Here is a 13,125-nt window from a genome sequence, read left to right on the forward strand (position 1 = left end):
GTGAAAAGTTGTAAAGAATGAAGATTTGTTTTGGTATTTAACTAAGGTAGTTGTTGCCATTTATCATCCCAAAATAAAGTAGTCACACCATCCTATGTTTCCAAAATTTCATGATTTCCCACTAACTTCCGATTTGCTTGAGCCCATTTCTAGATAGATGATCCATCCACCAAAGCATTTCTCAATTTCTCTTCTTGCGACATAGATGGAGTGTAATTTCTTGACAATATTTTTTTCCATAGTTTTGCTCCACCAACCAACCATTTCCACTATATCTTGGCCCCAAAAGGCTGCACTAATCATTGTTGGGTCTCGCAATCCCAACCTACCTACCCATTTTGGTAAAGCCATAATATGCCATGCTACCAATGACCGTCATTTAGCTTTATTCGCTCCTTTCCATAGAAATTTTGTCCATTTTAAAATTTAAGACTACAAAATTGCTTTAGGAATTGGCATGACTTCCATTTAGTAAATAGGTATAGCGTAAAGTACAAATTTGGTGAGAACCAACTGACTAGCAAAATTAGAAGCTCTGATTGTCTAGTTAGTTTCCCAATTTGAGGTTTTTACCAAGATTTTTTTCCAATAGGAAACCCACTTAGGGTTAAATATCAACAGTTGTCCTAGATATTTATTCGGGAGGTAATCTCTTTGAGACTGTAACATTCGGACTAGATAACATTGTACACTTTCCTTGCAATGAAAAAGAAAAATGAGATTCATCATTATTAATGACCATACCTAGAGTGAACATCTCTTTGTCTTCCTTGAGAGTCAAAAATCCAAAAAGACAAACATCATCAACAAATTGTTGGTGTGTGACTGGTAAATCAACTCCAAATATCTGCAATCCCTGTAGCTTTTGATTAGAACAGGATTTCAAAAACACACGACCCATACCTTCAATAGCTAAGATGAATAAGAATGGGGATTGTTGATTTTCCATGGCACATGAGAATCTGGGTTGGTCTTAAAATCTTGGACACAAACACACTCAAATGCCTCAATCATCCTACTTTTCACAACATAATAAACACACATTAGCAAATCAACTATTACACATGAAAAATTTTAAAAATTTCAACCCTTCTTCATTATATTAACAAACTCTAATACAACCGTCTAGAGTTCTTGTACCAAAGATCATGGCCCTCATACAATCAGTAATACATTAATACAAACTAGGGCTTGGGGTCAATCACTTTGACTTCCAATCTACCCTAAACAATACAACACCCTACCTACTTTTTGATCATGGCCACACATATCCCTTTCAGTCCACATGTCTTGAACACATATGTTGGTCCATCTGCTCCCAATCTGCAACAACACCAAACTGCCTCTATTAATGAATCCTACTCCTTTAGGTCACTGAGCATGGCTCACCCATCTTCCCTCTAGCTGATCATTAGTCCATCAACGAATCAACACATAGGGTCTTCTAGTAATTTTTTCACGACTCCATTTGTGAAAAATTCTTAGTTTGCTCACTGCTACTCCTCAACACTTTGGGATTTGTGCCCTATATTGTCTTCCTATGTTTCTCGAATGAAGACAAACTTATGGAATGGAGTTTTCCCTTCTTCTCACTGCAAATTTCCTTCTTTAACATTGAACTATGGCCATCAATTTGGATCTCTTGGTTGCAGTCCCTAAGATCAATAATTCTGCCTCTCCTAATAGGCTTATACTCCTATATAATTCCTACATTTAAGGAACAATGGTCAACCTTCTAACATTCCTCCATCCTATACTTAGACTGCCATACATTTCTCCCAAATCTAGACTCCTTCCTGCACTGCATATTGCATTTCTTCTTATTCTTCAGATCTTCCCATCTTCTTAACTAATCTAGGGCCACAAGAACTTCCTCCTCGTCACTGTTCTTGGGCTCCATTATATTGGTGCTCCAAACACTGAACAACTCTATGAATCTTCCCTCTTTTAAGGCTTCTCCTCATTGTTGTTCCAACCATGAATTAGCCCCAAGGCTCTTCAGATCTACTCTGAATATACTACCAAATATTTTGCGCTCAGATCTAGGGCTTGGCACCAGATCTACCCTCATCTAGGGCTATAGTTTCATATTTGTTGTTCTATCCTTTGAACATCCCTCAACATCTTCAAACTCCTTCTCTCCAACTCATATGTTCAGCACATTGGTCTAGGAGATGTATATTGTTTCCCTTCTTAACTCAATTTTAAACATACATCTCTGAGATACATAGCTGCATCAACAGTGACAAGATGACCTTCTTGTCACATTCATTAGGGTCTCATCCTATCTCAAATTTGATTCAAAATTTAGCATACGATTACATCTCCTTAAAAAATCCTTTTAGAATGTAACTTGGTGAATAAATAGCCCTAAATTAGGGCTTCTAACTTTGTCCTCTAATAGTGGTAAAGCTACCATTTTATCGTTGTTCTTAGGAATAAATCAAAATTAATGTTTCAAGCCCTGAAACAGCCTTCCATTACCTAGTATTTGCCACCTTACAATACTTCATGTTCTTCCCTCAATCTCGACTTCTGAGCATACTCCAGTCTGAGGTTTTGACACTCCTTAGGGCTTCAACAAGAGTGCCCTAATATTTGCGGCTAACCCTACCTGAAATCATTGTGAAAACCCCTTCTTCTAGTCTCTAATCTTGCGTGTTGTTCCTTGAAACCCTTGTGGCCTAACCCAGTTACTTTCTAGGTCTTGTGGCCCTATAGATCTAGCCTATTCCAAGCAACAAGAATAGGGTCTCGTCCATGCCACAGTAACTTAGGATAATGCATCTGGATCATAGGATGTTCACCACTAACTCATGCCCAAAATTTTCCTTATAACACTTGATCATGTCCTCCTAAATTTGTCTAGACTTGCATACTAGAGAAAGAGCTTAACTTTCCTTCTACATCAGTGTGGCTAGGGTTTCTTGAGGTACCAGCTCTCCTAGGTTGTCTTCCACTTGGACAGAATACTCTTGAATGGAGAAATTATGCCTCTCTAGCAACACTACTCATATTACTAGATTGACCTCCCTTAGAGCTACATATCTAGCAGCCCACACAATCAAATGAGACTCATTCTTGCTTGATGTCTAGCCTTGTCCTAAGGCCTCTATTAAATATATTTCCTAAGCCTCTTTGGAACCCTCTAGATCTTAGAGGTTTTGATCCTCTTTATCCTTAGGATTTAATTTTTCTTTTTAAATTTATTTTTAGAATTTAAACCCATTCTTGGGTATAAACCCCCTTCTCTCGAGTTCTTTTCTCATAAACCCATGTGTGACCAAACTCATACAAACCCTCATCTTCGGGTTTTCTTGAATACCTCCCAAGCTACACAGTTCAACAAGGATAAGGCATCCCCCTATTGCAATCCTCAAGAGGGGTTGAAAGTACCATAAGGAGACCCATTTTAAAAACTAGAGAAAAAGGTAATTGAAATAAGGGAATGCACCCAGGAAATCCACGGCCAAGACAATCCAAAAGTGTCCAATATCTGTAACAAATAGTTCCAAATCACCTTGTCGTAGGCTTTTGATAAATCAAGCTTCACAATCATCTTGGCCTTCTTAAGTTTTTTAAGAGAATGAACAATCTCCTACACCATAATAATTTCATCTTAAATCTACCTACCTTCTACAAAACTTGTTTGTTCCTGGGAGATAATCAATTGCAGTAGAGGCTTCAATCTATTAACAATCACAGTGAACACCATTTTATAAATAACATTACACAATGTTATAGGTATAAAACCACTAGGGTCCTTTGATTGCCTAGCTTCGGGAATAAGAGTAAAAAATGCAGCATTAAATCCACTCCACATACTCTGCAAATTTATAGACTCATTAACAATCTCATGAATCTCTCGACCTATAAAGTTCCAACATGCCTTAAATAATTCTGAAGTAAAAGAATCTAGTCCTGGTGACTTATTGCAAGGCATTTCCAGAACAACATATTCCACTTCATGGAAGGAAATCAGGCGCATCAAAGCAGAATTTTGTTCTGTACTTACAATCTTAGGAATACAAGTTGTAACTTTATTGATAGCATCTTGACGGTTAAAAGAAGTCTTTTTCAGGAGGTCCCTGTAAAAGCGAATCAATTCCTCCTCAGTCTCCTTATGTTGCAACTTCTTTTGTCCATCCTTACACATCAACGAAAAAATTTAGTTATAATGTTGATGGTGTATCATAGCTTTATGAAAACAAATTGAATTCTTATCACCTTCTTTCAACCATTGAACACGAGATTTTTTCCTCCACAAAATCTCTTCTTGTTTTCTTCTATTATCTAATTTGTTCAATATGATCCCCTTATCTAAAATCAATTTAGGTGTATGTCCTTCCCTGATCACCCGTTTTTGTACCTCTTGCATCCGAGTCTCCAAAAGAAGCTTTTCTACCAAGATATTTCCAAATGCATTCTTGTTCCATAAGCGGATTTTTTTTAAGGCCTTAAGTTTACGTTGAAAAGTATGTATTTTGTTTTTGCCATGAACCACAATAGTATCCCATCATTCTCTAGATTTTTCTAAGAACTCTGGATCCTACAACAAAAAACTCTCAAAGCAGAAAGGTCTATTACACGGCCCTTCCTTAAGGTCAGTCTCTAGTTGGATGGGCCAGTGATTCGAGTCAATACAAGTGAGGATAGAGGCCTCAATAAAAATATCATTTACCATTATAAATTCTGGAACCAATGAATCAATATAAGTGATTAGCTACTTGATTTCAACCATACCTGTGAATATTCCAAGTGAATAAACCATTGACGGTCGACACATCAACCAGATTCATATGTTCAATAAACCTTTCGAAAAAGGATGAATCCAGATCCAGTCATTGTAACCCCCCTTCTTTTCTTTCAATGGTCATATAAGATTAAAGTCTCCCCCTATAATCCATAATGATTCAGGATCGAGAGGACAATGTTTCTGAAGAACATCACAAAAAATCAACTTCTCCCTGGTTATGTGGGAACCATATACCACAGAGAAACAAACTAACTTGAAAGAAAAAAGAAATATAAAAGTACTTGTCAAAACCTTGGGGCTACCTTTCCAATCTTGAAATATAACTTCCACTAGATTCCAAAATATAGCAAACCCTCCCACACTACCTCTAGCATCAATGGCCATAATTTCACTGCCTTTCCAACTATGGGCTATATCCAATGATTTAGACATTGAGACTTTGGTTTCCTGTAAACACATCAAGGCCGGGTTTTCAAATTTGATATGTTTCCTTAAATATCATTGTTTCTCTTTACTATTAATCCCTTTAATATTCCACGAGAAAATTTTCATGGTGAAGATTATTGAGAAGACATTAAAAAATCATGATTTCTGATACCTAGCCTAAATTTATCAATTCTTCGCTAGTAGACTAAAGCAAATCTCGTTGTGAATTCCTACCTTTCTTATTTACATCTTTACCCCCTGTGTCTTTACTCTTGTCCCTCAAGTCTGGCGGAACTGAACTTTTGAAATGTTTGAATGCCCTTGACTTTGTTTATGCTTCCATTGAAGATATACTTGAGCATACAATTCCTTTTGAATTGGAGGGAATTCTGCTAAATCCTTTGAGGCACATACATTCAAAATATTTACAATGTTTTTTTCCTCCTCGTCGAGCAATGCCAAATTCTTATGCATAAGTGGAATAACCTCTTTGATACCCGAAAAATCCCCAAAGATATTATCCAATTCTAGCTCCTTCGTTGGTAGCTTTCTCTTTAACACTTGTTTTTTTGTCGACTATTCCTCTTATCACTCCTGCATTAAAATATCCTCTGGTAAAGCAACATCTTCCTCCATACCTTCTAGAGATGCAAACAAATTATTATCTTGTAATTTTTGGTGTGATTGTGTTGACTGACCATGAGTAGACTGACGCCTCGAGGGAGCTTTAGAGAAACCCACCTGATCAGGTAACCCTAAATCATGATGTTCCTTCTTCATATTGGGATAGTCTTGAAATAAACGTATGTGTTCATGCCAGAGAAACCCACCTAATCAAGTAACCCTAAATCATGATGGTCTTTCTTCATATTGGGATAGTCTTGAAATAAACGTATGTGTTCATGCCACAGACGGAAATGGAATGGAACGTGATCATAATCCAAGGATTAAGAACAAATTTCTCCTTAGTATTCTAAGTCAATCGACTCAGGCAAGGGTTGATAAATGTTCATGTAAACACATAATCTAGCATATGACATATTTCTTCCACTTTTTCTCACTTCCAAAACTTTTATAAGTTGCCTTATCGCATTACCAATACCCTCCATAATTTTAGGTAACCAAAAATCCACGGGCAAATAATAAAAGCGTACTCGAACTGGGGCAGCCAAGAATTCCTCTTTATCTAGGTTAAAGCAGGCTTCGCAATGTCTCATATAAAGGCCTGCATTCTTAAATAAGTAGGGTCCGGCTTCAAAAATACTTATTTTGTCACCCAAATTGGAAAAAATAATTGTGAAAAACCCTTTCAGGCCTAATTTTAACTCCACTTCACCTTTGGGTTGTCATTTTCAAATGATCTGGCATTATAATTCTCTTTCTATTGGCTAGCCACCCACAAACTTGTAAATGAACACATGGTCCTTCATGCGTCTGCGATGTTTTTCCAGACTATTCTGAGGAATGAGGAATTTAGGGTTCTTTGCAATCTTGGTAAAACAATTACCCTTCAGTCTTGCCTACCACTGAGCCCCCAAAATTGGGCTTCCTTATAAATACCTCCCATCTCAAATTTAAATGTACTACATGCGCTTGGTTTCAAATTTTCTACCACAATAGTATTGAAGGAGGGGTGAATAGCCCCACCTCCCCTCCCCTGCCCTCCCACCGGGGCAATCATTACTCCCACATAGTCCAACCAAAAAAATAATAAACACCAAATGAAAAACTATTACCAAATCAAATAAAACTAGAAAACCCTAGCATCAAACCATTAACACCCTTACTTTGCAATTTAAAATCATTTCACATAATAAATGTTATTATTCAAATTATCAAAAACAACAAAATAGACATATAATACGTAAATTGTAAATCTAAAACACAATTCTTACGAATAGAAATAATAATACATTATGCAAACAACCAATAATAATACATTACACAAACTGCAATTCTTTTTTTAACAAAAATGAGTACTCGTTATATTAATTTCACGTCCGGTTGCGGAAAAATAAACGGGTGAGTTACAATTTGAATTTTCCCATGGGATTTAATTTTGTCATTTCTAGACTGATTATCTGAGCCCAGATGTTTCTGATCACCACGAAAAGATACCACTGATACAGTACTCTTATTTAACTTACTAGTATATATCTGACAAAATTGAGATAGTAGGATTACATAAAAAATATCGGTCATTGCAAATTGAAGCTAAGCATTAGGATCAACCGGACGATTTAAATCTATGCCTGAATTATGAAATTCAAGAGGGTTTCTTTGTTCTTCCAAAAAGGATCCCAACTTTGACAATTGGTGTTGAAGGTCTTCAATCATGGTGTGCAATGCTCCAACCTCGTCCTTAATATTAGCAACATACTTATATTTGGCATCAATAGTCTCCAAATTTTCATAAGTCACCACTCTTTGTCGATATAGCAAGTCCTTAATGTCTGAGAGCTCCATTTTGATCTCTGTGACCTCCTATTCACACTACACACAAAGAGTAGGAGTCAGGGAGGACAAAAAAAATTGTTGGCGACTCATTGTTCGACGTGATACCTCCTTCTCCATATTCAAAAGTGTAACTAGGTTCGGTCTTCATAATTACATATAATTATGATTTTATGTAATGATATGTAAAGAAGAAAAATAAAATTATTATATTGACTTGCTTCATGGGTTTCATGAGCAAGAGATTTTTTTCTGAGTTAAGACTCCCATTGAGCATTTTTAAGAATTACTTGTCATCTAGTCATAAAATGTTAGAGTCATTGTCATGTAATGAAGTCATGTTACAATTTGCATAAATTCAAAATTGTCTATGTAAAGCATCCTCCAACACCTTGTCACTCATCCTCTTCAATTTGGCCAATGATGGAAGAACACACTAGAAGAAGTCGGCCTAACCTCCAACTATTATGTCGGCCTAAAGGACATATGATGAGGTGTATATATAGCCACACTCAGTATCCATTAAAGGAAAGAAACTCAACTTGATCTCGACAAGCAAAAGTGTGAAGTAGAAGGAAAACGGAAGTGTGAAGAAGGGGTCAAGAGAAGTGTAAAGAAAGAGGCTTCAAAGAGAAGTGTGAAGATGGGAGAAGAGGGTTTCTTTTGGGAAGTGTGGAGATAGGTTTCTTCTAGGATCAATGAAGGAGAGATTCTTCTGGGGTAGCGAAGAGAAAAGGTTTCTTCTGGGAAAGAGAAGAAGAGGTTTCTTATGGGCAAGCGAAGGAAAGGTTTCTTTTGGGAAAGTGAAGAAGAGATTTCTTCTGGGCAAGCAAAGGAGAGGTTTCTTCTGGGGTAGCAAAAGAAGGATTCTACTGGGTGACCAAGATAGATATCTAGAGATCAAGTTTCTCTAGAGAATACCAGTGAAACCCTAGAGACCGAGATTCTCTAGAGGAAGCTAAGAAGATACGGTAAAAATTATAGAGACCGAGTTTCTCTAGAAGGAGCCGAGGAGAGCAGTTCGAAGGAAGTTGAGGAAGGGAAGAGGCAAAGCATCAAGGTTAGTGACAAGGTTCTTGGAAGGATACTAGAGTCAAGGGTCTGTGTCATGGTCTTGGTACTCATCAATTGAAGATCTAGAAGAATAATGTTGATCTAGTTTTCCTCTCAAGAGGTGAGATGTTTTCACCCTGACTGACAAGCCTACATATAGTGTCACTTGTCTTTTATTATTGGTAATTGTCTTGATGAAAAGAACACAATAATAACATAACAAAGAAAACATCATAAGCTAAGAAGTAAAATTATATCACAAGCAATTATCAATAAGAGAAATCTTTTAACTATCCATGCCCTAGATTTCTCAACATGGTATCGGAGCTTAGGTACTGAAGTTAGAAAGGGGCATTCAAAACAAGTTGACACACAAGAATTGAGCTTCATATAAATTTCAAAGCAAGTCGAAGAACTCCAATCCATTCAATAAAGCATCGAAGAAGGATCATATCAGATTCAAGGGCTACCAAGGACAAGATATTCAAAACCCAAGATCGAAGAAATCTACATCAACAAGAGTCTTGAAATCATCTTCAAGAAAGAAGGAAGACTAAATCATTCAAGAAGGATCATGAATCAAGCTCTCCCTTATCAACCTCGAGAAGAAAATCCTCCATCAACATCAATATTAAGGAGGAAGCAAGCATCAATCTCTCAAGTAAGTCTATGACTATATCTGATAATAACAAAATGTATTTTTGCAAGGAAAGCAATAAATGGCTGCAAATTTTCTTGCATGGAAGAAAAGGACATACCTAAATCTTACTGAGAATGAGGTCATGGATCACATAAAGAGTTTAATAACCTAGGCTCCAAAGGAAGATAATCAATCACATGCTAGATTCATGAAGGGAGAAGTGAGATCCCAAAGGATTCTTATAGAATTTATAAAATATTCTCTAATCCCATATGTATCAAAGTTGGAGACTGCAAAATATATATATGACAAATTGGTAGAGTTTTTTTTTGTAAGTACTGCAGGAGAAGTAATCTCATTAAGGAAATAACTCTACAAACTGAAGATATCCAAGGAAGATGGAATAGCCTCATACTTTATGAGGATATCAAAAATTCGAGATCAACTAGAAGAGCTGGGAGAAGTCATGTCTGATAGAGAGATGACCACAGTGGTACTAAATGCACTACTGGAAGAATGGGGTGACTTCACTTCAAGTTCATATGGAAAGAAAGGGACTACTCCATTTCAATATCTATGGTCACTTCGTAAGATCAAAGAAACCAAATTGAAGGCAAAGGTTGATGTCAGACCAAATGAGCAGAATCAAGCATACGCTACTATGGCAAGAAAGAAAGGGAAATTTGGAAAGTTCGGTCCTCAAAAGAAAAGGAGGAACATGGATAAGGTAAGATGATATGGATGTCAAGAACTTGGGCACTATAGAAGAGATTGTCCTAAACATAGTAAGGACAAGAGGAATAAGGAAGAAGCGCATATTACTGAAGAAGTGAAAGAGCCTCAATCAAAGAAGTGTAAGAATGAAGAAGTAAAGTATCTCTACTATGACTGAGATGATCTTCTTCATGAGAAGGTAACTTTCACTTGTAAATTATAGATAGGAATAAATGTATAAGATAGGATGCATCATATTACAAAATAGCATCATGATAGAAGCATTAAAAGTAAGAGCTCGTGACATGAGTAACAGAACTAATGCCTGAAAGAAATCCTATTAAGTACAAAGAATAAGAGCTCTTGGAAACCTCACTAAAATCCCAAGTGATACTTATAGAAACAAGTAGAGGTCATCATCGACTGGGATCATCATACAATAGTCAATAAAGAAACATATGTTGGGTAAGGATATGAAAGATCCTCAAGTTCCTCTAATGGAATCCTCATCAAAGGATTCACCGATCTAGAAAGGAAGAAAGAGTTTCATCAAGAATTCAAACTTGTGGGATTCAAGGGATGATGGTATGATGACATAACAGGAAAGAAAGTCTAAAGAATAAATTTATTTCATTCAAATGAAGCTTCTACAGGAATTATGTATGACTGAGAGGAAAGATGAGGTATGTATTCTTACATAGATTATTATGAAATTCATGTCATATGGTTTCATATAATATGTATCACTATTTCCATCTTAGGAAATATGATCGAGAGAATAAAGGATCTCCTCCTCTAAAAGATTGAAGGAAGGCATAAGTCACACTAGATGAAATCAACATAATATGTTCTCATATGAATCATGAGGAAGTTCACTACAATTAAGGAACTCTGATTGAAAGCTCCTGGGAATGAAGTGTGAAAATATAGGAAGAGGTCGTGATAATATGCAACAAAGGTAGAAGGCATTCAACATCCTAAGTCCAAGAATATTTGACTAGAATATCTCCTGGAAAGATATGAAGACTCTGATGGAATTCAGAAAAAGATAGAGACCCTTGACAATGGATATCTTTGGGAAATGTGTCAATCTGCATGCAGGATGTTGATACCTACAGGAAGATGTCATGATGAAATTCCATCACAAAGGTAGTTTTGATTTAAGTGTTCATTTCTTATTTTTGAACTAATATCTAGATGGGCTTATGTAGGATTGCCTAAGGGAAGATCTGTGGATGACTTCCAAGAGGACCATATTGAAGGATGTAAGATCCTTCCAAAAAATATGGCATGAAGGCAGAATGACATAAAGCAAAGGCCAAATTAAAAATCTGATGTATTATTTTCTGATGAGATGAGGACATGACTAACTCATGGATGAAAGTGATGGATGGTTTGTGCCCTATGAAGAAGTCCCCAAAAGATGAAGACTCCGTGACAAAATAAATTTATGACATCAAAGAAGAGAGGAGTTCTTCAGATAGCTGGTTGTTCCACATGAGGAGTTGTTGTAGGTGCCTAATTGAGAGGGAGTCAGAAGAAGAAGTTTCTTACTTGGAAGAAACTTGGAAATTACTAATCCAAGGGGGAGATTAGGTACATTCCTTTTGTAGGAATGAGTACATTCTTTATTGGAATATGGCCTCCCTATTTGAGAGGGAGACATAGACATGACATTATGTTCTTCACCTGGGAAGACAGAATGGAGGACTGGGTAATCATTTGGAATCTGTACTCTTTGAGGATGAGATAGTGCATCCAATAGAAAGAGTAGTTGTGGAGGACCGATATTCTTTAAAGGTTGGGGAGTCCAAGATAAGAATAGTCCTCATGGAACATACCCTGAGAGAACCTGGGTGGGGTATGTTCCGAGAGAGACAATGATGAGGGTGTCTTAAAATCATTGGTCTCGCCAGCATTGAGATCAAATATTGTGGAGATAAGGAGTTGTTAGTCAAGGAATTTATATGTAACAATGTTGGTTGATATGATGCTATGCAAATGAGTTACCAATCCGAATTCTTCTTATGAGAAATTCTTTAAATTGAGAAAGTTTAACTACCATTATGAATAACTCCCTAGTTAAGAGGGAGTGTTGAAAAATGTAACTAGGTACGGTCTTCATAATGACATATAATTATGATTTTATGTAATGAGATGTAAAGAAGAGAAATAAAATTATTATATTGACTTGCTTCATGGGTTTTATGAGCAAGAGATTTTTTTTCAGTCAAGACTCCCATTGAGAGTCTTTAGGAATTATTTGTCATCTATATAAAATGTTAGAGTCATTGTCATGTAATGAAGTCATGTTACACTTTGTATAAATTCAAATTTGTCTATATAAATCATCCTCCAAGACCTTGTAGCTCATCCTCTTCAAGTCGGCCTACAACGATGGAAGAACATGCTAGAATAATTTGGCCTAACCTCCATCTATTATGTCAGCCTAAAGGACATATAATGAGTTATATGCATAGCCACACTTAGCCTCCATTAGAGGTAAGAAAATCAACTTGATATCGACAAGTAGAAGTGTGAAGTAGAAGGAAAATAGAAGTGTCAAGAAGGGGTCAAGAGAAGTGTCAAGAAAGAGGCTACAAAGAGAAGTGTGAAGAAGGGATAAGAGGGTTTCTTCTGGGCAGTGAAAATATTGGTTTCTTCTAGGATCAGTGAAGGAGACATTCTTCTGGGGAAACAAAAAGAAAAGGTTTCTTCTGCGAAAGCGAAGAATAGGTTTCTTTTGGGAAAGCGAAGGAAATGTTTCTTCTGGGAAATCGAAGAATAGGTTTCTTCTGAGCAAGCAAAGGAGAGGTTTCTTCTAGGGCAGCAAAAGAAGGATTCTACTAGGTTACTGAGATAGGGATCTAGAGACTAAGTTTCTCTAGATAAGACCTGTGAAATCCTAGAGACTGAGATTCTCTAGAGGAAGCTGAGAAGGAGCAGTAAAAAGTATAGAGACTGATTTTCTCTAGGAATCGAAGAGAGTAGTTCGAAGGAAGTCGAGGAAGGGAATAGGCAGCACAACAAGGTTAGTGACATGATTCTTGGGAAGATACTAGAGTCAAGGGTCTGTGTCATG

This window comes from Pinus tabuliformis, chromosome 9, assembly GCF_031772625.1.
Source record: "Pinus tabuliformis cultivar Carrire ecotype Pingquan chromosome 9, CPIR1, whole genome shotgun sequence".
NCBI lineage: Eukaryota > Viridiplantae > Streptophyta > Pinopsida > Pinales > Pinaceae > Pinus > Pinus tabuliformis.